The sequence below is a fragment of the Lissotriton helveticus genome, assembly GCF_964261635.1.
Source record: "Lissotriton helveticus chromosome 1_1 unlocalized genomic scaffold, aLisHel1.1 SUPER_1_unloc_1, whole genome shotgun sequence".
NCBI classification, from domain to species: domain Eukaryota; kingdom Metazoa; phylum Chordata; class Amphibia; order Caudata; family Salamandridae; genus Lissotriton; species Lissotriton helveticus.
The window spans coordinates 6,596,586-6,622,286 of record NW_027611648.1 but is presented as its reverse complement, the minus strand read 5'-3'; the positions used below and the strand labels follow the sequence as shown (position 1 = coordinate 6,622,286).

Below are 25,701 nucleotides of genomic sequence, written 5' to 3'. Positions count from 1 at the left end.
AAATTCATTTTTTCCATTATAGGCCCTAGATATCAGAGTCACATCACATTTCTAGTTCTGGACCCAAGAACACCATAGTATACCTCAGATGACATACCAAGAGTGTCTAAGACCCATTTCTGGCCTCCAGGGGTGACTTTTTGAAGTTTTTGGGTTTAAGGGGGCAAAGTCACTTTTTCCACCCGAGGTCGTGGAACTCGGAGCTGGGTAAAAGTTTAGCTTGAGTGCCCTCCCCATGGAGGTCAAAAATTTTATTGCATCAAAATCATTTAAACACTATATAGGTGTAATTGTAGTGCCCTGAATGCTATATGGCTGCATTTGCACCGTTCTAGGTATTTACAAAATGAATTTCTAACACTTTTGAAGTCTCCATGAAGTGAAAAATGACTAAGTCCAAAAACTTCACTGGTGCATCAAAATGGTCAAAAAAGGTCAACATTGGGTTAAAATTAACAAAACATAGTGCTGCAGTGGTCCAATAGCAGGCTAAAGACATAATGAATGACACAGAATGAACAGTTTTACTAAACACTTTGAAAATTCGATTTTCAATTTCAGGGGGACAAGGTCATGGAAGGCATGGAACTCCGAGCTGGGTAAAAGTTCAGCTTAAAGGCCCTCCCCATGGAGGTCAAAAATTTTATTACATCAAAATCTTTTAAAAACTATATAGGTGTAATTGCAGTGTCCTGAATGCTATGTAACTGCATTTGCACTGTTCTGTGTGCCTCCAAAATGAATTTCTAACACTTTTGAAGTCTCCATGAAGTGAAAAATGACGAAGTACAAAGACATCATTGGTGCATGAAAGTGTTTAAAAACGGTCACAAATGCATAAAAATGAAAAAAACAAAGTGCTACACTGGCCCAATAGCAAGCTAAACACACAATGAATGACCCAGAATGAATATATTTACAAATTACTTGGAAAATGCTATTTTAAATTTCAGGGGGACGAGGTCACAGAAGTCATGGAAATCCGAGCGGGGTAAAAGTTCAAACTTTCCACCCCTCATGGAGGTCAAAATTTTTAATTCATCAAAATCATTTAAAAACTATATAGGTGTGATTGGAGTGTCCTGATTGCTATATAGGTGCATTTGCACTGTCCTGTGTGCCTCCAAAGTGACTTTCTAACACTTTTGAAGTCTCCATGAAGCAAAAAGTGACTAAGTCCAAAGACCATTTGGAGCATCAAAGTGTTCAAAAACGGTCAAAAATGCATAAAAACGAAAAAAAAACAAGTGCTACAGTGGCCCAATAGCATGCTAAACACACAATGAATGACACAGAATGAATAGTTGTACACATTACTTTGAAAATGCAATTTTAAATTTCAGGGGGACAAGGTCACGAAAGTCATGGAACTCCGAGCGGGGTAAAAGTTCAACCTTTCCCCCCTTATGGAGGTCAAAATGTTAATACATCAAAATCATTTAAAAACTATATAGGTGTGATGGCAGTGTCTTGGATACATCCCACATGAATTTTAAACACATTAGGAGCATCTCTGATCAAAATAACCATAAAAATCCCAAAGCTGCATCAGTGCTTCAAAGTGCTCCAAAACGGTCAAAAATGGACGAAAATGAAAAATATTCTCCATATCTGAGTTTTTATAACATTCCTTAGATAATGTATATCTTGAATTAGTTTTAAATCCTTTTATTAAAAAGTTTCTTTTCTATGCTGCACTGGTGCAACGCCTCAAGTCTGAGAAGCTGCACCAGTGCAGCCGAAGCAGCACTGGTGCAGCCGAAGCAGCACTGGTGCAACAAGAGTCAAGCTGGTAGCCTGACCTTTGACCAATCCGAGAAAAAAAAAGGTGTTTTTTTCCCTGGGCCCCTCCCCCAAACGAAAACACACTGACCTGAAGCCTAAGTGTATTCTGAGTCATAAAAAGTTTATTAGATGAAAAAATATTGTACGGGCACTTTTTTTCAGCCGTCTTCAGCCCGGCTTGCTTGCTTGAATCCAGTGGCAAAGTGAGCAAGGGACTCAAGTCTGAGCATACCCTGCCAATTTATGGCGAACAAAGCTATGTCTTCCTTGGACCGGAAACAAGCATCCTGGGACAGTATCTTTTTACACTTTTCCTAGCTGAATGATGGTCTATCAGCCATTGCATTTCCTTCAGGTGTTACTGTTGTAGAGCTAATGGTTTGGATGTTTATGGCACAGCATTTGCCTGTGAGGAAAGACTAGCTTTTGCCTGACCCTGTTTGGTGACTTGCACCATTCGGCTAATTTGCTTATAAAAATGCAATCAATGCAACACATGGCCAATACTGGAAATGTTAAACTAAAGGAATGTTTCATGGTTACATTCTGTGTTTATGATCCTTTAGACATGATCCAGTTCACCAGGTGCCACACTAACTTGGATGTTGTTTGATTTAGATTGAGGTTTGCCAAGAAAGAGATAATTTCAGTGATCCTCTACTGACTTTATCTGTTTTCATCCAAAAGGCAATCTCATAATATAGCATCCTGTATATCTTGGCTTTTTTTGTTTCCTCTCATGGAGCACCGGCCAAGTACTGTGGGCCTTATTTATGAAGGCCTTGCGCCGCCGGTGCGCCACTTTTAAAATGGGAAAAAGTGACGCACCGGCGGCGCAAGGCATTCATAAATAAGGCCCTGTATCCTTATGCTTTAGGTGTTTATGTGTTCCTTTGGGGACTCCTTTTTTATTTCTTGCCTGCTCATGTTTAACAGTGGGTGCGTGCTCTCCACTCTGACTGCCAGAAGCACTTCTTATAAGTGTTCTGTTTTGTTCTCCTGGCTCATCGTGGCGCTCACTTCACGTCTGCCTCACTTATTGTTTTTGTGTGCCTCATGCTCAGCACACTGCACACTTCAAGTCTGCTGTGCTTTACATTCGTTTTGTGTTCCTAATCCTTTACGTGCTTGTGTTACACTGAGGGTGCATGTTAAGCTTTTGTGCCTGTTGCAATTCACTTAATCTCAACCATGCTGCCCTCCCACCACCACCTCCTCCCGCCCGGATTAGATTTAAATTCATCCCAGCTGCACAATGTTTATAGCTTATTTGGAGAACAAACCCTACTGTGTGGTTCGCTAATAAACCCGCCATCTTGAAACTGACAATATTCTCACTTTCAAAAAACACTAAAGCGGGAAAAGTGCATACATACAAAAAATGAATAGGATTTAGACAATCATGTTAAACATTTCTTATATTTATTCATCAGAGTTTTGTGATTTATGGCACTTTTTCTTTTGCATACAATATACCTGTCACTAAACCAGAAAAAAAGGATTCATATAAATAGTTATAAAAAATATAGACACATATTTTCTAAATATACATTGGCAGCAGGCATTAATATCAGCCATATAGTGAAGGAACAAGGTACACATCTTACTGGCTAGACGTCCAATGTCAGAATTACATTGGTGGGAGTGCACTTTCGAGGCGGGCTAGGAGTGAGGTCCGTTCAGCAGTTTCCTTGCACTTTCTCGGTGCTGCAATGCTGCAGAAACTTGCCCTGGAATTGATCTAGCGGTACAATGGGGTATTTGGAGCCTTTCGGCACTGCTCAAAACAAACACATTCTACAACCTAACAAGTGAGCATCTGGGGCTTGTGTAAGCAGAGGACGTGATTTGTAAATGTGGGGTTAGTTTTAGGGTTTGATTAACTGGTGTGGTTGAAGTGGAATATAGGTAACTTGTTTATAACGCTTCTTGCCACTTGGTGCTCCCTCTTTATGCATCTGTAGCATGCTCTCCCCTTCTTTCTTGCTCCCTCACACACTTTCTGCTACTCCATCTAGAGTTTGTTCATCACTTCTTGCATAAACTACCTATTCCTTTATATCTTAATTTCTATCTATTCTATACAGCTCTCACCCACGTATTCAACATGTGACGTAATTGCACGACATCAATATTCTGCACACCACACAATTCCACCCCATAAAATTCCACAACTAAGAATTCCAATTCAGCACAAATAGTTCCACTCCAAACCAAAACACATAGATAAAATACATTGTCATTTTCAGTGCCAATAGCTCTCTCACAAATGCAAGACCTATTGCATTGTAAAGGCTTGTTTAAATAGTGAAAGATTTTACTAAACCGTTCGCATTATCTGGCATTATTTCCCTACTCAGGAACTCTGCAATGGACTATCGGACTTCTTTCAAGATAACATTTTATACATTTACTCTACGTTCGGCCCTACACTGGATTGCCCGGTTCAAAACTCAGTGGTAACCAATAGTGAGCCATTCACCACCTTTCACCCGATCTTCACTGATTTAGCACTCCAGAAATTGCTTGCCCGTAAATCAAGCTGCACAAAGGACCCCTGCCTGGCATTAATATTTAGCTCTTTAGCCCCCCTCATTACCTCTCGTTTGAGTTTCCTTTGGAACACCTCCCTGTGAACTGGGGCTTTCCCTCTTTCCCTTGACCTGGAAACAGGCCATGCTAATACCTATTTTGAAAAAAAAACGATGCGGATCCTTCAGTTTTTAAAATTTACTGCCCCATTTCCCTGCTACCTAAACCAGCCAAAGTCCTGGAAAAAGTAGTTCAGGAGCAATTATCGAGCTATCTTGAGACGTGCCATCATTTACACGACTCACAATCCGGGTTTAGATCCGGATATAGCACAGAGACTGCGCGGCTGGAGGTTTCTGAAACCATTTGTGAATGTTTGGACGCAGGTGAAGCAGCGATTCTGGTGCTTCTCGGCCTGTCTGCGGCATTTGAAACGGTCTCTCATGATATTTTGCTTGAGAGACTATACAGTCTCGGGATTTAGGGTACCCCTCTATCCTGGATCAGATCCTTTCAAGATGGACAGGTCTCTCTTCAGCCATTTGTGTCCGAGGAGAAACCACTGAACTGTGGAGTTCCTCAGGGCTCTGCACTGAGGCCGCTATTTTTTTATGTATATCTCCCTCCTCTGGCCTCAGTGGTAGAATCTTGTGGTGTCAGAGTGATTTCTTATGCTGACAACACATAATTGGTGTTCTCATTTAAGGATCACTCTGCTTTCTAATTTTAGACACTGCTTGTGCAAGATCTCCACCCGGTTGGCATCAAACACGCTTAGGCTCAACTCTGATAAAACCGAGGTGCAGTTGTTTCATCAAAAAACCCTCCTGCACCTCTATTTTTATTTACGTCATTTATAAAGCGCCTGAATCACCCCGAATGGGGTATCTCTGCGCTAAGGACAGCTGATGGGCTGGGTAACAAAATTAGAAGAGTATCGTTTTGAGCTTCTTTCTGAAGTCTAAGTAATTGGTAGTGAGACGAATCTCAAGAGGCATTTGAGTCCACAGTTTAGGGGCGAGATAGGAGAAAGATTTTCCTCCCAACCTGGTTTGCCTTATGCGCGGGACCGTAAGCAGGCCCTTCCCTTCAGAACGAAGGGAGCGAGGCGGTAAATATTTCACTAGCTTACCTGCGAGATAGGGTGGGCCCATCTGGTTTATGCCTTTAAAAACGATGCAACAGATTTTAAAATGTATTCTTTTGCAAACCGGCAGCCAGTGAAATTTTGGGACACCACCATGCTGAACGGAGCATTGACTACCAATGCCCAGCTCATTACTATTTTCTAAAATTGTTTAATACTTGTTTTAACTGTTTTTAAGCGCCAACGGTAACACAGTTTAGAAGTGCTCCTAGCGGTTTTAAACAGTCACATATATCCTGCTTTAGCCACAAATGTATTTTGATTGAAGAACTTACTTTGTGCAGTACTTGGCGTGTTCCCCGGTCCACCACTGAGCATTCAGGTTGTGTGGAGGGATAGATCGCCCAACAGGAAGTCTGAAACTTCACTTCCTGTTAGCGCCGAGGTTAGCAGTCCAGCTGCTCACCAACACCGGCATAAAAACAGGATGCCCCCCCGGCCGCGCAGCGGACGTGCGCAGCGGGCGCGCCTAAGGCAAGCCCGTCTGCACCCGTCCGCGCCTGTCCGGGCCATATCCCCTGGCTCTGAGTCCATCCATCTTACTGGCACCCCTCGACGATACTCCTCAAAACAGCTAAGGGATCTTAATACCAGTAAGTTCAGCCCGTGTTGTGAGACCCTGTCACTACTCACCAACAGTATCACAGCCCCGGAAACTTGCCCGGGATGTAATTTTAAAATCCCTTTTTTTTCCACAACAACATGCCCCAGGACCAAGGACTACAGGACCAAAAACCAGGACCCCAAACCCACATACCGCATGGCATTGGCCAACGTTCGCTCCCTTCCCAAACATCATTTAGAAATTAGCAAATGCATCGGCGATCAGGAACTTAACATTCTTTTCGTCACGGAATCGTGGGGGGATGCGGCCTCTGGCCCTGATTTCCGTGACGCCACTCCTGACGGATACTGTGTGGCTAGACTAGACAGAACTATAGGGAAGGGTGGTGGCTTAGCCATCATCCACAGAGCTATCTATTCTGTAAAAATAGAACCTATACACGGATTAGAATGTGAGGCTTATTCCATCTCCCTTAATCATAACCAAGCTTTCAAGGGCATCTTACTTTATCGCCCCCCTGGACCCCGGGCACGTTTTCTTTCTTCTCTAGACCAACTTATAGAACTCTCATTAGAACCTCTTGACTATACCATTTTGGGTGATTTTAATTTTCATTTGGAAGACACAGGTGACAAGGACACAATTCAGTTAATCTCTGACTTACAGGCAGTTGGACTTCAACAACTAGTCACGGCCTCTACCCACCAAGCAGGCCATGCGCTTGATGGTGTATTCACTAATAATCCCCACATCTCAGTAGCTACCATTCTCCCTCTAGCATGGTCAGACCACTGCGCAGTCATCTTCACATTACCAGCTCATAACCCCAACCCCCCACAGAACAGAATCCTTGCACCTAAAAGTATCAAAGTCTGGAAGAATCTCGACATCCCACTCCTCTCTGCTACCCTTACTAACTCCCCGTTTGAGGCTTCCACAGACCGAATCCTGGCCTCTAACAGATACCAGGATTGGATTCAGGGGGCTGTTGATCAATTAGTACCTACCAAACGTGTTTCTCCCAACCGTGCTGTACCATCTGCGTTTGGTTCACCGAGGACCTTAGACTCCACCGACAGCACTGTAGGAACCTCGAGAGGCACTGGCGCAAACACTACAGCACCGAAGATAAACTAATCTATAAAAATGCGTTAGCAATATATAAAAGAGCTATCCTGAAAACTAAAAGGGAGTATTTTATATCCCAGATCGACATGGCGCAGAATTCAGCCAGGAAGCTGTTCCAAGTTGTTGACTCCCTCGCCAATCCCCCAACAGGCCTTCCAATTGAGGCATCTCAAGACCTTTGTAATTCTGTAGCTACATTCTTCGCAACCAAGGTCGCCAACATCTACTCCACTTTTACCACTCCCAATTCTCCGGAAATTGCCCCGCTCCACCTTCAGCCCCTTGTCCCTAGACCTACTTTCTCTGCTTTTCACCCGGTCTCATCCCAACAGATCAGTAAATTCATCATATCTGTAAAGTCAGGATCCCCCTTAGACCCATGCCCACCTTCCGTATCTAATTCCATTATGGAGGCTATCACCCCCTCTTTGACAGACATTTGCAATTCCATCTTTCAAACAGGAGTCTACCCGGAAATATGGAAAAAGGCAATTATCAAACCACTGCTCAAGAAACCGTCTCTTGACCCTACTGAATCTGTCAATTATAGACCTATCGCCTGTCTCCCTTTCCCCGCTAAAATCTTTGAATCTGTGATGAACAAACAGCTGTCAGAATTCATTGATATGCATCAGCTTCTTGATGACACGCAGTTTGGTTTCAGGAGGGGCCACGGAACAGAAACCGCCCTGATAAAGGCCTCCGATGAAATCAGGAACATCTTAGACCACGGTGGGGCGGCGATCCTCATACTTTTAGATCTGTCCGCCGCCTTCGACACGGTTGATCATAACATCTTGATCAACCGTGTCGCAGCCTTGGGGGTCAACCATTCAGCCAAGGACTTACTCGCTTCTTTTTTGACCAACCGCACACAGGCGGTGAGATTGGGGGAATTTTATTCTCACTTCGTCCCCAAGGCTCATCGTTAAGCCCTACATTATTTAATATATATGTAGCGGACCTAGCCAGAGTGATAAAAACTCACGGTTTATCTCTAACCACCTGCGCTGATGACACACAGCTGGTGTTGGCGGTACATAGGGACGGACCAGCAGTTGCCTCGAGATTCCAGGAGGGGATGCTAGCCATCTGCTCCTGGATGTCGAGGAACTGCTTGAAACTTAACTCCGACAAAACCGAGGTTATGACCTTCGGCAACCTCTCACCGAACTGGTCCTCCATCTGGTGGCCCAAGCAAATGGGGCCCCCACCGATCCCGGTGAATAAGGTCAGAAACCTTGGAGTTATCTTTGATGACAGGTTGTCATTTAAACATCACGTGAATTCAGTAGTCTCTTCCTCTTTTTTCACATTGAAAAAAATCAAAAAACTACTTCCATACCTGCCAGCCTCAGCAGGAAAAACCCTGATTACCACCTTGGTCTTCTCAAAAATGGACTACAGTAATGCGCTATTCCTTAACGCGCAGGAACAAGTCCTAAACAAGCTGCAGTTCATTCAGAACGCGGCAGCTAGAGTCCTGGTCGGTATTCCCAAACATCACTCTGCCTCCTTGGCAATACGCCACCTCCATGGGCTACGAGTTAGGAACAGGATTAAATTTAAGGCACTTTGCATCGCCTATAAAGCCATACATGAGACGGGACCTCGCTTCCTGAGGAATGCATTTCAGATCTATGCCCCAAAAAGATCACTGTGATCAGCCTCTACTTTCCTGCTACCGGTCCCTCGCACTAAAACTGCCACTTGGGGAGATAGACGCTTTCTGGTGGCGACCCCAAAACTCTGGAACTCCTTGCCCCTGTCGATCAAAATCAGTCCCACACTCATCTCCTTCCGAAGAGCCTTAAAGACCTGGTTATTCGATCAATGACTTCATCTGCTGGCCCTTGTCCCTTAAAGATCAAAAGCGCCGAGACACGCTAGGGTATTTGTTGCGCTATACAAATTACATAAACATAAACATAAACAAACATAAACATAAACGCAACAGGGGAAGTGAAGGGGCACGGTTGGGGGCGCCAGTTACCAGGCGAGCAGCAGTATTCTGGACCACCTGAAGACCATGCAATGCTGATTCCTTACCGGCAATCAGCAAAGCATTGCTGAAGTCCAGACGGCTGAGTACCAGAGCGTGAACAAGGGTTTTACGTGTGGATACTGGTAAAAAATAAAAAACCTTACGGAGGAGGCTAAGTGCATAGAAACAAGCGGTTTCAAAGCTTTATTCGAGCAATATACTCATAAAAGCACAATGTACATTTAGAAAATACAGGACATAAAATTGACCCTCATATACATTCAATAGTAAAAACCGTTGTGCAAGCTTTGGCAAAAAAAGAATAAAAACAGTTAAGTACACATTTAAACAAAAATCAATATACATTAAAAGAGATGGCCCTCCGTCTGATAGACCATGCCCACCCCAGGTATTTTGCTGTTCCCAAAACAATTGGCAAATCAGTGGAGGTACAAATAATTCTTAGCGCCTCAACACCATTAGATGTCCCTAAGTTCCTACAAACGGGAACTAACCATACTCTTCGAGGGGTTGCGTATGCCTTACAGAGAAATAAAAAGTGGCCTATGCTTTCCTTGGCTGCACCACACACCGGGCAGCACGAGGTGGTCGTAGTCCTCCACCTGCCCGTCAAAGATCTCAGGGGGAGGGAACCAGATCTTAACTGGAACAATAGCTTCCTGTCTCCTGGGACGGTAATACTGTCCCAGTATGACTCTAACAATGGACACTGTTTAATTTCCAAGAAGCGCCCCCCCATCGTGTCAGATCTCGTTCTGCTCCAAAGTCTGCCATCAATCCTATCCCAATATAAACTTTTGATAATGTTTTTACTAGGAAAAACTTCCCCAGAGGGATTATTCCAAAGATTGGAAAGGCCGAGGTCACCTAGAGCAGCCCTGAGGTGTTTGAGCCATGTTATTTTATGGAAAACATCAGCTTTGATTATTGCAAGGAACCCATCGGCATAGTGCCGTATCTCTGGAGTGGTCCAGAGGCATCGCCAATAAAGTATTGGGCGCAATCTTACTCGGTCACTAACTGATCTTCTCCCAAGATCAAGACCAAGCGGGATTAGTGGGGTGCTCTGGGGGAGTCCCGTTATACCCCTAATAAACCTGTTCTCTGATGTCTGAAAGGGAAGAACTTTGTCGAAGCCCCATAGTTTCGCTCCATACAGGGCAGACCCAATGGCCTTTGCGTCATAAACTGCCAGGACTGGTTTAATAGGTTTAGATTTTGATTTTTTGTGTTCAACCCTTAATGCTCCCTGTGAGAAGTTGGCCTGATAGGTGATGTTTCCAATTCTGGAACCACCTGTTATCAGACCAAACAATCCCTTATGGTGTCTGGTTGTAAGTCAACCTTATTAGACAAGCTATCCTAGGGGTAGCATGGACTAAGCAGCCTAAAGGCTTAACTTAAGAGGTCGTGTTAAGCGAGCTGTTTTACCACATACAATCCTGTAATACCAAATGAAAGGACACCACACAAGTATATATTATAAAAATATATGTATTTATTACTAAAAACAATCCCCAGTATTCTTTATGAATAAAGGAGCACAAGCGTTAAATCAAAAGCACTGTTTAAATATACAAAGTTGCACAATTATGGATGAGGGCAGGGGGCCACTCAAACCATATACTAAACAAGTGGTATAAGAGATGCCACTCGAGCAGTGGTTAGGCCTAGGGCCTAGGGAATCGCTGGGAGCAGTCAGGACAAGCAATGCTGAAGTCGGGAATGGCCCTCGGGATTCGGGAGATGTGCGGAAAGCGCACGCACGCACCAATGTTAACCAATGGTGCGTAAAAGTTGTAAAGTTAAAGTTAAAGGACACTTCCGCTGAACCTAGAGGAACAAAACTTAACACACAGACCCTATAGGTGTGCACCAGTGTGGGAACACCGGCGGAGCAAAGATACCTCACCCACAGGAAGTGGGTGCACAGGGTCGAAGATGCGTCGGGTTTTGACACGCAGGCTCTTGGTGCTTGAAGCTGAAAGGGCTGCAGGCGGGTTAAAGATGAAGTGTCCGGTGGAGTCCAAGGGTGGACTCAAGTCGAAGGGTACCTGAAAGCAGAGGGGACAGAGTCTGGGTCACTCAGCAGTGACCAGGGTGGAACCAGGACGGAACCAGGCAATGTCGGGCGCAATCAGGTGGTCGTCGAGGAGCTTCTCTCCGCTGTCACGTGGGCTCTGGGGCATCTGCGACGTCCAGGAGCAGGTCACGATCTGTCCCACGCAGGCTCTCACCGTCGGTGCAGTCGGCTTCAAGTTTGGAGCAAACAACACTTGGCAAGAGCAATCCACGCGGGATCGGAAGATTGCTTCTCACTCGGACCAGGAAGGTCAGAGTCGGGGCTCCTTTTCAGGGGAGCTGGTGTGGATCTGGAGCAACCAGATTCACGAGTCTTCTTCGTAGTTTCGTCGGCACAGGGACCACTAGCCAGCTGGCAAGTGACCGGGCCAACGCGTTGAGCCAAATGGAGCAGAAGGGCCCCACGCAGCACTCGTCGAGTGTGGAGGGCTGAACTTCGGCTCAGGAGTAGCTCAGGGTGGGGGCTTCTCAAACCCCGGTGCACCGCTTCGAGGGTCACTCGTGGGCTGCACGGTCAGCGTCTCGTGGTCAATTCAAGATGGCGTGCCCCACGCTTCTGGTCGCCTCCACGGGTCTCAGCTTTGCAGGGACTGTGGATCGGGCTGTTGGAAGGCAGGCAGGCTTAATCTCGTCGATCTCAGTCGCTCGAGTTCCGGCGGGAACTGAAACTAAGTAGACGTCGAGGGCTGGATGGTGCCTGCTGCTGCAGGGTGGTCACTCCTTGACCACAAGGGAGATTCTTCGGGCTTCCACGTTGAGATGGAGGGCGAAGGGTCCAGAATTTCATTTCAAATGTTTCTTCCAGGAAATCTGATGTGCATTGGCACTGCTCCCACTCTTATTCGAATCTGGGGGGCGTGATTACCTGCTAGGTCCCCCCCTATGGGTGGGACCCAGGAAGTGGGTGGATACACCCCCTTCCTTTGATCCAGGCCGCCCTGGCACGAGGGCTGGAGTGCCCCAGAACCGGTTTGGCCGGATTATGCAAGGGGCAGCCTTGTGCGCCCCAAGCAGTGTCTGGTTTCTTTCAAACCTCCCTGCTACAATCCACTATCTCCTGTCTGGAGGGCGGTGACACCCTCCTGTGACAGGAAACCCTTTGTCCAGGACCCATTTGGTCGAGTTTCGGTCAACTGCAGGGGTCCAGACATTTGTCTGTGGCAGAGGCATCCATTTTGTGGATCTTAAGGTCTTTGGAGAAATTAACCGCATTTAGGTAAAGCAACATGTCCTACCCCTCTAGAGGGGTGGAATGCTATCCCCGTCGCCAGAACTGGCGAGGGGATAGTATTCCAAATCGTATGACACCTTACACGACATGTTTTGATAAAGCCAAACCAAAGTTGCTATTTAACGGCGAGGATTATAAGGCACTTAAGAGTATATGGTATGGCATTATCCTGAAACAGCTTAGGGAGTTGTTCCCGACAGCTGCAGACAGGCTCAGCTCATGCTAGAGCTCCATCTCACATAAAACCACGCACTCTGCCTCCAGGATTGATGAGGCCTTCTATAGGAGTGGCTCACAGGTTTACATGTGTTCAGATATAGGTTTAGATATAGGTATACTATATCTAAGCAAGGGGTGATTACACCACCTCACCCCAGCTGAGTGATCAGCCAGTTGTGTCAATTTAAGAACCAGCCAGGGGTGGCAAAAGATATGCTGCAGCCCCTGGTAGGCCTTGGTGGCCCCTATGCCCTGGGCACCTATAGTGCATTATACAGGGGCTGACAAGGAGTCCATTTCCAATTGGTATGTGCCTATAGCACATGTGTCAGTAATTTAGTGAGAGAACAGCAGGCTGGGGGTCTGATCAGCAGGCCCACAGCCTCAGTAGTCGAAAACCAGTGAAGCAAAAAGCAAAAATTTGGGGTGACCATAGGATAGCAGACCCTACTCTCCTACACAACCCCCCCCCCCCAAACGCAGGGACATTAAACTAACCTTGACCAGATAAGTCTTCATGTTCTAAGTGGAAGTACCGGGAGAGACCATCTGCATTACCATGGTCAGTCCCTGGGCGGTGCTCCACTGTAAAGTCCATCCCCTGTAGGGAAATGGACCACCTGAGCAGTTTGGGATTTTCACCCTTCATCTGATTAAGCCATAAGAGGGGCTTATGGTCTGTCTGCACCAGGAAGTGAGTTCCAAACAAGTAGGACCTCAACTTCTTTAATGCCCAAACCACAGCAAAGGCCTCCCTCTCAATGGCTGACCAACGTTTCTCTCTGGGAGTCAGCCTCCTGCTAATGAAAGCAATAGGCTGGTCTTGACCATCTTGATTAAGTTGTGAGAGCACAGCTCCCACCCCCAACTCAGAAGCATCTGTCTGTACAATGAACTGTTTGGAGTAGTCAGGACTCTTCAGGATAGGTGCAGAGCACATGGCCTTCTTCAGGTCATCAAATGCCTTCTGACAGCTAACTGTCCACTGAACCTTTTTTGGCATCTTCTTGGATGTCAAGTCATTTAATGGTGTCACTATAGACCCATAGTTCTTCACAAACTTCCTGTAATACCCAGTCAGGCCCAAGAAGGCTCTGACTTGTGTCTGGGTAACTGGAGGAGCCCAGTCCTGTATGGCCTGGATTTTGCTCTCCAGTGGCTGAACCTGGCCTCCACCTACTAGGTGGCCCAGGTATACAACCTTACTCTGCCCTATCTGGCACTTAGTGGCCTTGATAGTTAGGCCTGCCTTCTGCAGGGCCTCCAAAACTCTCTTCAGGTGGATCAGGTGATCCTCCCAGGTGGAGCTAAAGACAGCAATATCATCTAGATATGCTGCGCAAAAGTCATCCAACCCAGTAAGGACTTGGTTCACCAACCTTTGGAAAGTGGCAGGTGCATTCTTCAAACCAAAGGGCATTACCACAAACTGATAATGTCCACTAGGGGTAGAGAATGCTGTCTTGGCTTTTGACTCCTCAGCTAATCTGATTTGCCAGTAGCCAGCTGTCAGATCGAATGTGCTCAGAAACTTGGCAGAAGCGAATCTGTCAATGAGCTCATCTGCTCTTGGAATGGGGTGAGCATCTGTCCTAGTGACAGCATTGAGACCCCTGTAGTCCACGCAAAACCTCATTTCTCTCTTTCCATCTTGGGTATGAGGTTTTGGCACCAGGACTACTGGGCTGGCCCATGGGCTCTCTGATGGCTCAATCACTCCAAGCTCCAACATCTTTTGCACCTCAGCCTTGATGCAATCCCTGACATGGTCAGGTTGCCTGTAGATCTTATTCTTCACAGGCAGACTGTCACCAGTGTCCACTACATGGGTACACCAGTCAGTCTGGCTGGGTGTGAGTGAAAACAAATGCCTGTGGGCCTGCAAAACTTGTCTGCAGTCCATCTGTTGCTGGTCAGTGAGGCTGCCTGCCAAGGCTACTCCATCAACTGAACCATCATCAGGGTTCTGAGAAAGCAGGTCTGGGAGAGGGTCACTCTCTTCCTCCTGATCCCCATCTGTGGCCATGAGCAAGCTCATGTCCTCCCTGTCCACAAATGCTTTCAAGCGATTCACATGGATTACCCTGTGAGGGCTCCTGGGTGTTCCAAAGTCCACCAAGTAGGTGACTTCTCCCTTCTTCTCAATAATAGGATAGGGTCCACTCCATTTGTCTTGGAGTGCTGCTGGAGCCACTGGCTCCAGTACCCATACCTTCTGTCCTGGTTGGAACTCTACCAGTACAGCCTTTTGGTCATGCCAAGCTTTCTGTAATTCTTGGCTGGCCTCCAGGTTTTTGGATGCTCTTTCCATGTACTCAGCCATCCTGGAGCGGAGACCAAGTACATAGTCCACTATGTCTAGTTTGGGTTGTTTGAGAGGTAACTCCCATCCTTCTTTCACCAAACACAATGGACCTCTCACAGGGTGGCCAAACAAAAGTTCAAAAGGGCTGTAGCCAACCCCCTTCTGTGGGACCTCTCTGTAAGCAAAGAGCAGGCAGGGTAAAAGAATGTCCCATTTCCGCCTGAGCTTCTCTGGTAATCCCTTTATCATGCCTTTAAGGGTCTTGTTAAATCTCTCCACAAGCCCATTGCACTGTGGATGATATGGGGTGGTAAACTTATAGTTTACTCCACATTCCTTCCACATTGCTTTCAGATAGCTAGACATAAAATTTGTGCCTCTATCTGATAGTACCTCCTTAGGAAAGCCCACTCTTGAGAAAACTGCAATGAGGGCCTTTGCCACCACAGGTGCTGTGGTGGTCCTTAGGGGAATAGCCTCTGGATACCTGGTGGCATGATCCACTACCACCAGTATAAATCTGTTCCCAGATGCTGTTTGGGGGTCCATTGGACCCACAATATCAATTCCAACTCTCTCAAAGGGGACCCCCACCACAGGTAGTGGTATTAGGGGGGCCTTTGTTGTGCCACCTGACTTACCACTGGCTTGGCAAGTGACACAGGAGCGACAAAACTCCTTGACATTCTCTGACATGTGAGGCCAGTGAAAGTGTGAAACAAGCCTGTCCCACGTCTTGTTCTGGCCTAAGTGTCCTGCAAGGGGAATATCATGGGCCAAGGTAAGAAGGAACCCCCTAAACTGCAGAGGTATAACCAACCTCCTGGTCATGCCAGGCTTGGGGTCTCTAGCCTCTGAGTAAAGGAGTCCATCATCCCAATACACAGTATGGGTACCTTGGGCATCCCCAGCAGCCTCAGCAGCAGCCTGCTGTCTGAGGGGTTCAAGGGAAGGGCAATCTAATTGAGCCTGCCTCAGGTCTGCCCTTGAGGGTCCCCCTGTCCCCAGAAACTCAACCTGGTCAGGTTCAAGCTCCTCAGAGACAGTCTCCTCTTGGACTGCAGAATCAGTTTCCTCTGAAACTTGATCCTCAACCTGGGGCAAGGTGGAAGGCTCAGCCTTTCCTCTCTTGCTCCTTCTCTTGGGTTGTGGTTGGTCTATTGTTCCAAGATCCACCACTGGTTCAGGAAGGCACTTCTTAGCCTGTGCCCTTGTCATGGCAAGGACATGCTCTGAAATCCCTAGCATTTCTGCATGAGTCCTGTACTCCACTTCTGACCATGCTGAGATTTCCAGATCATTGCCTAACAGACAGTCTACTGGTAGGTCTGCACTCACCACAACTTTCTTTAGGCCATCAACTCCTCCCCAGGAGAAGTTCACAACTGCCACACTATGGGAAGTAGTGGAGTTGCTTGCATTGGTCACTAGGTAGGTCTCACCTAGTACAATCTGTCCAGGTTCCACAAAGCCAGGTGTCACCATTGTGACACTGGCACATGTGTCCCTGTAGGCTTGAGCCAGTTTCTCATTAATTAAGGGAGTCTGCCTGTATTTGCCCAGGTTACTGGGGCTTACTGCAGTGGGCAACTCAATGTCCACATCATACAGGAGAACTGCCTGTGTAGGGATTCTGACTAGGCCAGATCCTACTTCAATACCCAGGGTCAACCCAGCTACACCCTTGGACTGTGTTCCACCACTGCTTACTGTACTTGGGGTTGCAGTTGCTTTAGGAGCTGTAGTGGTGGGAACTGGATTTGCCTTGGTGCACTCACTGCCCCAGTGTGAAACTGATTTGCAGGTATTACACCAAGGTGTCTTTGGACCTTTGTTCTTCTTCTTATTGTTTCCATTTTGGGAACCACCCTCCTTACTATTAGTTTGGGGGCCTGAAGACTTCTGGTCTTTTTCTTTATCTTTCTGATTCTGATTACCACCCTTCTGGTCTGTTTTCTTCTGGTCACCACCTTGGTTCTGGGGTTTCTGCTTAATCCTTGTTCTGACCCATTTGTCTGCCTTCTTTCCCAATTCTTGGGGAGAGGTCAGATCAGAGTCAATAAGGTATTGATGCAACAGCTGGTTTGTGCAGTTATTAAGGATCTGTTCTCTCATCATAAGATTGTACAATCCTGTATAGTCTGAAACTTTACTTCCCTGCAACCAACCCTCCAAAGCCTTAGTGGCACACTCAACGAAATCAGTCCAGTCTTGAGTCTGTGCTTTTTGGGTGTCTCTGAACAACAACCTGTATTGCTCAGTGGATAGGCCAAACCCTTCAATAAGTGCACTCTTCAAAACAGAGTAGTTTTTGGCATCCTCAGGTCTAACTGTGAGGAGCCTGTCCCTCCCTTTCTCAGAAAAGGAGTACCACAAAATTGCAGCCCACTGATCCTCAGGAACCTGCTGTACCATGCACGCTCTCTCAAGAGCAGTCATCCATTTGTGGATGTCATCCCCTTCTTTGAAGGGGGCCACAATTTTTGTCAGGTTTCTATTGTCATAGCCCCTGTCTTTTTCTCTTGGAAAATTGCTGCCACCAGTGGCATCTAAGCCACTTAATTTCTGCTCTCTTGCCAAGGCAAGTTTAGCTTGAGCTAAGGTAAGTCTAGCTTGACTCAGGGCTACCTCCTCTCTCTCTATTTGGAGTTTGACAGCCCTCATTCTAGCCCTATGCTCAGCTTTCTGAGAAGCAGTCATGCCTCTCTCTGATTCTCTAGAGGCACTAGAAATATGAGAGTCCCCTGAGGGAGATCTCACTCTTCTGTTGCCTGGGAGAATCCCATGGTGGGTTCTGGGGAGGTGCTGGCCCTCTCCATTCCCCAGTAGGTCCAAGTTGGCCTGGCTAAGCCTGGCAACTGGAACCTGGCTACCCCTCTGATCCTGATCTTCTAAGTCCTCAACTTCTGAGTCCTCCTCCTCCTCTTCTTCTTCCTCATCTTCCTCCTGAGGGGGGTCAGTTACAGGGGGGTTCCCTCCATTTCCTGTTTCTAGGGAAGCTTCCTTTGCCCTTTCTAAGTCATCCTGCTCTAGGATTTCTACCAGGATATGGCAGGTGGGGCTTCTGCCCCTTTTTAACCCTCTTGCTTTGCACAAGGCAATCAAGTCTCTTCGGGTTAGTTTGTCATATCCAAAAGTTGCCTGGGTAAGGTCAACTGTCACAGCAGTAGACCCTGAGGCTTTTCCTGTGTCAGACATAGCTGCTAGTGAGGTGTAAGTGGTGCACTTACCTACACTAAGTGTTTTCCTACTGTACCTTGCTAGTGAGTTGTAGTCAGGGTGTGCTAATCCCTTTAATCTACAACTACTAAGTTCAGTAGAACATAATATGCTAAGCTTTTGATTTATATGTACCTAGAGGTACTTGATGTGATCTTTCAATTTGATACAAAGATTGCAATGGTAAAACAACAGCAAGCTCAAATCCGCACCGCTGCTCACCAATGTGAGAAGTTGGCCTGATAGGTGATGTTTCCAATTCTGGAACCACCTGTTATCAGACCAAACAATCCCTTATGGTGTCTGGTTGTAAGTCAACCTTATTAGACAAGCTATCCTAGGGGTAGCATGGACTAAGCAGCCTAAAGGCTTAACTTAAGAGGTCGTGTTAAGCGAGCTGTTTTACCACATACAATCCTGTAATACCAAATGAAAGGACACCACACAAGTATATATTATAAAAATGTATGTATTTATTACTAAAAACAATCCCCAGTATTCTTTATGAATAAAGGGGCACAAGCGTTAAATCAAAAGCACTGTTTAAACATACAAAGTTGCACAATTATGGATGAGGGCAGGGGGCCACTCAAACCATATACTAAACAAGTGGTATAAGAGATGCCACTCGAGCAGTGGTTAGGCCTAGGGCCTAGGGAATCGCTGGGAGCAGTCAGGACAAGCAATGCTGAAGTCGGGAATGGCCCTCGGGATTCGGGAGATGTGCGGAAAGCGCACGCACGCACCAATGTTAACCAATGGTGCGTAAAAGTTGTAAAGTTAAAGTTAAAGGACACTTCCGCTGAACCTAGAGGAACAAACCTTAACACACAGACCCTAGAGGTGTGCACCAGTGTGGGAACACCGGCGGAGCAAAGTTACCTCACCCACAGGAAGTGGGTGCACAGGGTCGAAGATGCGTCGGGTTTTGACACGCAGGCTCTTGGTGCTTGAAGCTGAAAGGGCTGCAGGCGGGTTAAAGATGAAGTGTCCGGTGGAGTCCAAGGGTGGACTCAAGTCGAAGGGTACCTGAAAGCAGAGGGGACAGAGTCTGGGTCACTCAGCAGTGACCAGGGTGGAACCAGGACGGAACCAGGCAATGTCGGGCGCAATCAGGTGGTCGTCGAGGAGCTTCTCTCCGCTGTCACGTGGGCTCTAGGGCATCTGCGATGTCCAGGAGCAGGTCACGATCTGTCCCACGCAGGCTCTCACCGTCGGTGCAGTCGGCTTCAAGTTTGGAGCAAACAACACTTGGCAAGAGCAATCCACGCGGGATCGGAAGATTGCTTCTCACTCGGACCAGGAAGGTCAGAGTCGGGGCTCCTTTTCAGGGGAGCTGGTGTGGATCTGGAGCAACCAGATTCATGAGTCTTCTTTGTAGTTTCGTCGGCACAGGGACCACTAGCCAGCTGGCAAGTGACCGGGCCAATGCGTTGAGCCAAATGGAGCAGAAGGGCCCCACGCAGCACTCGTCGAGTGTGGAGGGCTGAACTTCGGCTCAGGAGTAGCTCAGGGTGGGGGCTTCTCAAACCCCGGTGCACAGCTTCGAGGGTCACTCGTGGGCTGCACGGTCAGCGTCTCGTGGTCAATTCAAGATGGCGTGCCCCACGCTTCCGGTCGCCTCCACGGGTCTCAGCTTTGCAGGGACTGTGAATCGGGTTGTTGGAAGGCAGGCAGGCTTGATCTCGTCGATCTCAGTCGCTCGAGTTCCGGCGGGAACTGCAACTAAGTAGACGTCGAGGGCTGGATGGTGCCTGCTGCTGCAGGGTGGTCACTCCTTGACCACAAGGGAGATTCTTCGGGCTTCCACGTTGAGATGGAGGGCGAAGGGTCCAGAATTTCGTTTCAAATGTTTCTTCCAGGAAATCTGATGTGCATTGGCACTGCTCCCACTCTTATTCGAATCTGGGGGGCGTGATTACCTGCTAGGTCCCCCTATATGGGTGGGACCCAGGAAGTGGGTGGATACACCCCCTTCCTTTGATCCAGGCCGCCCTGGCACGAGGGCTGGAGTGCCCCAGAACCGGTTTGGCCGGATTATGCAAGGGGCAGCCTTGTGCGCCCCAAGCAGTGTCTGGTTTCTTTCAAACCTCCCTGCTACAATCCACTATCTCCTGTCTGGAGGGCGGTGACACCCTCCTGTGACAGGAAACCCTTTGTCCAGGACCCATTTGGTCGAGTTTCGGTCAACTGCAGGGGTCCAGACATTTGTCTGTGGCAGAGGCATCCATTTTGTGGATCTTAAGGTCTTTGGAGAAATTAACCGCATTTAGGTAAAGCAACATGTCCTACCCCTCTAGAGGGGTGGAATGCTATCCCCGTCGCCAGAACTGGCGAGGGGATAGTATTCCAAATCGTATGACACCTTACACGACATGTTTTGATAAAGCCAAACCAAAGTTGCTATTTAACCGCGAGGATTATAAGGCACTTAAGAGTATATGGTATGGCATTATCCTGAAACAGCTTAGGGAGTTGTTCCCGACAGCTGCAGACAGGCTCAGCTCATGCTAGAGCTCCATCTCACATAAAACCACGCACTCTGCCTCCAGGATTGATGAGGCCTTCTATAGGAGTGGCTCACAGGTTTACATGTGTTCAGATATAGGTTTAGATATAGGTATACTATATCTAAGCAAGGGGTGATTACACCACCTCACCCCAGCTGAGTGATCAGCCAGTTGTGTCAATTTAAGAACCAGCCAGGGGTGGCAAAAGATATGCTGCAGCCCCTGGTAGGCCTTGGTGGCCCCTATGCCCTGGGCACCTATAGTGCATTATACAGGGGCTGACAAGGAGTCCATTTCCAATTGGTATGTGCCTATAGCACATGTGTCAGTAATTTAGTGAGAGAACAGCAGGCTGGGGGTCTGATCAGCAGGCCCACAGCCTCAGTAGTCGAAAACCAGTGAAGCAAAAAGCAAAAATTTGGGGTGACCATAGGATAGCAGACCCTACTCTCCTACACTCCCGCAATCTGTTGGTGTTTCAAGACCGCCTTATCTATATGATAGGTCCACTTTAAATTGTTAGTGATCTGGATCCCGAGGTAAGTGAATACACTGACCACCTCTAACTCGCTATTATTCAAAAGTATTTTTGGGCGGGCTCTACGCTTAGGCGAGAAAGTCATCAGCTTGGTCTTTCCCACATTCACTTCCAAGCCGTGTTCCCCACAAAAGCTGTCAAAGATATGTAGGGCGCGCTGCAGGCCACTCGGTGTTTTGGACAAAATTAATGTGTCGTCGGCGAACATCAGGATCGGGACCCTGAGGCCCGCCAACGAGGGTGCATCGACACAGACATCCAACATCCGAGCCACAATTCCGTTAATAAATAACGAAAAGAGCAAGGGTGCCATTGTGCATCCCTGGCGAACACCACGTTCAACGGGGAAGTCGGCAGAAGATTCACTGTTCGTGCCCCATTGGACCCTGGCAAAATTAGCCTCGTGTAGCCTCATAATCAGGGTAAGTAACTCGGCTGGGAGGCCAATTTCACTCAGGACTGCCCAAAGCTTTCCCCTTGGGACCAGATCGAAGGCAGCCCGTAAGTCGACAAAAGCGACATACAGGCTGCCCTCGCCAAGCACCACCGTTCCCCATTGGAGTAAAACAAACCGAAACACCTGGTCAACAGGACTTGTAAGGGGACAATGCGCTATTCTCTTCAACCCAATCCATTAGCTTGTTCACCACCATTCACCCCACCACTTTTTGAATGGTGGCAATCAAGCTTATCGGCCTATAGTTGGCCGGGAGGGACCTATCCCCTTTTTTATATATGGGTATAATGACCGCCCCCCCCCCCCCATGTTTCCGGGATTTCAGCTCCTTTGGCGATAGAATTTCCCAGAAGGGAAACATACCTGACCCACCGACCCATGTCATTTTTAAAGACGTCAGAGGGTATCCCATCAAGACCCGGGGCCCTTCCCCCTTGGGCAGCACATATTGCAGCTTCTGATTCTTTAAAAGAGAATACATTTCCAGTTGCAAACACCGCTGGAATCGTTTTCACAAACTCAACCTCATTAGACTCTGCATATTGGGGTTTAAAGTATTCCACACAGGCACCCTCGGCCACGTTGTTATCGGGTTTGTTCGGAGTACCACCTCTACCCCACTTTATTAATTTCCAGAATAACCTGGAGTCCTTAACCCCTGATGCTTCCTTCAATTCAGCCCAATACTCTTCATCCCATGTTCTTTTCGCTAGTAATATACTAGCCTTGTAGTGCTTCCTGGCCTTACTAGTGGCTTCCCTATCCCTATTCCTAATAGCGCTGCCTAAGGCTAGCCTGGCTACCCTGCACTGGTGGTTAAACCACTTAGCTGGTTTAGGTGGTTGTTTCCTGTTTGTCTTACGTGCTCTCATGAAATGTGGTCTTATAAGGGTAAAGAGCTTGTTATGTATATTCGTTATTTCCCTAGACCCTGGGTTAACAGATTTTTCAAATTCCATTGCAGCGATTGCAGCATCCAACTCAGAACTTATAAAGTCCATTGAATCTGCATTCGCCAAAACACTTGGCCAATTAAGTCTACGCATATCGTTAGTCTTTATGGGCATTAGATCATCATTCAGTTGCTGGCTACCAGGCGTGATTGACCACCAATTGTGGGTCACACAGAGGGGATTGTGATCACTTTCCAATCTACCCTCAACTTTCATGTCCCATACCCACTGCCATAGACTAAGGCTGCAAATGACATAGTCTATCCTACTATGATTAAGACCATTGTCAAAGGTACAAGCACCTTCCCTATCACCTTTCGTTCTCCCATTGAGAGCTCTGAACCCATAATCCAGGCTGATAGCATTCATTAACAGGATATCTTTCGTCCACCGTTTGACAGGAGCCAAGGTTAAGGTCGGGACACCCCATTGTGTGTCCTCATCCTGCCCCAGGGGATCATCCATACTATCAAGTGGCTCGAAAGTCCTATTCAAGTCACCCGCTACTATAATTTTGTTCCCCAAGGACTGCGATTCTAGGAAAGTGGACAGGGCCTCTAGAGTGGGGGAGCTTCCTGAGTTGGTACCCCTGGCATAGATATTATAAATATCTATCACTCTCCCCTTTTCTGAAGCCAATCATAGCATTTGAATGTCCCTACAGCCCAGATCGACCACTTTTGCTTCAATTTGTAAGCTTTGTTTCACCCAAATTGTGAGGCCACCCATTGGTCGACTCCTGGTGCCTTTACTTACCGGGATTGAGAAATTTAGATAGCCGGGGAGAAAAATAGGATCACATGCCCATGTCTCCTGGAATAAGCAGACTTCAAAACCATTAACAAAATCTATCCAATCCTGGGACATCAGCTTGCCGGCCAGCCCGGCGATATTCCACGAGAAAAGCTTCCCTATACTTGGGCCGTCCCTGGGCACTAGTCCTACAGGGTACCTCAATGGCAGATTTTTCAGAGTTACATCTGTTCCCACACTATGTCTTGTTACATCTGCATTGTTATGTCCAACCTCCTGATTACCTAAGGTACTTAAAGTAGTTAAATCTTAACCCCCTGATATTTGGTTACATTCCCCACATAAATTCTCCAAAGTCACAAACCCCAAACCGGTGTTCCTTCCATTTGGTTCCACATTTTGGTCCTTAACAAATTTAACAGAATTCCCACATGGGTTCCGGCTAGTCATGCCCTCTATTTTGTTTGTACAATTATCAAGCATCTGTCAATACCCCCACCCCGGCTCCCTCAATACTCCAAAGCGATTGGTATTTGTACCACCATAGTAACTATTTGGTTCAAATGGTACAGTGGAGGGGGCAAACCCTAGAAGCGGGACACCGGTTAAGGGTCTTGGGTACTTTGTCATAAGAGATTCAACATCCGCTGATCTCGGATAAAAGAAGGTAAGATCTACAATACCAATTCCCCCACAACTTGTACCCCCAACGTGTTTCGTTATCAGACTTACCACCCTAGGATCTTGAAAATTGATAACTATACAGTCACCCCCCAAGTTCTTAGAAGTACAACCTATCCACTCCGTCCTTCGTACTCCAATAATCAAACCATCAACTTCCCCGGGCAATGGTCTATTTACCCTTAGCCAATGCATTACCTTGTTCTTTAGCTTTTGGAAGGATTCCTTTTGCCCAGCCAATAGCGGTGGCACATTTATAAGGACAGCCACGTAAGGAAAAGAATCTGGAGTGAGATTCATGGGAGGTATCCTGCGCGGCGCCTTCATTGGAAATGGTTTAAGCAGGTTATGGCAGGAACAACAGATCCGGAAGAAGAGATGTCGTGTGGTGGTTGGGAGCTATTTACTAGAATGTTTTTGTTCCCCGAGATGTTTCTGCTACTATTGGCTGCAGTACCATTACAGGGTATTAGCTTGTTCAATAGGACTTGAGGGGCATTAGGTGGGGGGCTAGCACTACTAGAACCATCTTTTGTACCCGCAACCGTACCCGTAACAACTATGACAGGGAGCTTAGCTTCTTTAGTGGGCTTACTGCATGGGTTATTCATTAGCTCCAAATTGGTCTTTTTAGTTTTCCCTTTTTCCTGGGACCTACTTGGGGTACCATCCACAGGTAGAAGAGATACAACAGCCGACACACCTTTCGCCTGCCCACTAGGTTGGTGACAATTACCACACTCCCCTATCCTTTTGTGGGACTTGATTAGTGATTTCGTATTAAAAAAATTGTCCAAGGTTGCCTGTTCAAAGTGGTCTAGCCTATCCGCTAGTTTTTTAACTTGTTCCTCGAGTGGAGTCAAGAGAGACCTCATTAACTTCTCCAACTCGAGTAACAGAGTGGGGGTGACGTGTAGGGACTCAATCACTCCCATTTCTGGGAGGTCGTTGGTCTTAGAGCTGGAACTAACTGGCACATTACCCTCCTCAAGAGGCAAGGGGGGGACTGCAGGTGGAAGTTCTGGCAATCCCGTGGCTAATGGGTCGATGGTATTCAAGCCAGAACTAGCCGCAGCCCCCTCCTCGCATGTCTTTTCCCCATTAGGACCAGCCCCGATAGATTCCTGGGAAGAGCGGGCACATAATACAACTTTCCTTAGTTTTTTCGGGGGTTTAGGCATGTAGCACTTCTTTGGAGCAGGACATCTCTTTCTTTTGGAGCATGGCTTTGCTCTTTGCTCTTGCCACTTGATTCAACACACTCCGTTGGGCTGGCTTCGGCTGCCCTAATAGTGGATCAATAGGTAAGGGGAGAGTGAATATCAAGGTCCACAAGCGACTCAGTCAACAACTCCATCGTAGGGGGAAAAGCATAAGGAGCTTCAGCTACGCCTGGCAGAAATAGGGATGACCGGGGGGAACCAATGCTGGGAAAACCTGCGGTTGTCTTTTATCCATGGATATTTTAAGAAGTTCGATAGACAACCTACGCTCAGCGCGTCTCTCCGCCAATGCAATCTCTTTGTCGATATCGTTAGCTACCCGGCAAAAATATTTATCCAAGGGGCCCGAGATTGCTGGCTCCACCTCA

At 47.2% G+C, this 25,701-nt stretch overlaps 1 pseudogene; it reads right to left on the bottom strand.

Annotated features, from left to right (window-relative positions):
- The window catches only part of LOC144805429 (uncharacterized), a 74,572-nt pseudogene extending 49,281 nt beyond the window's left edge, over nucleotides 1-25,291 (bottom strand).
- Nucleotides 25,292-25,701: the final 410 nt, after the last annotated feature.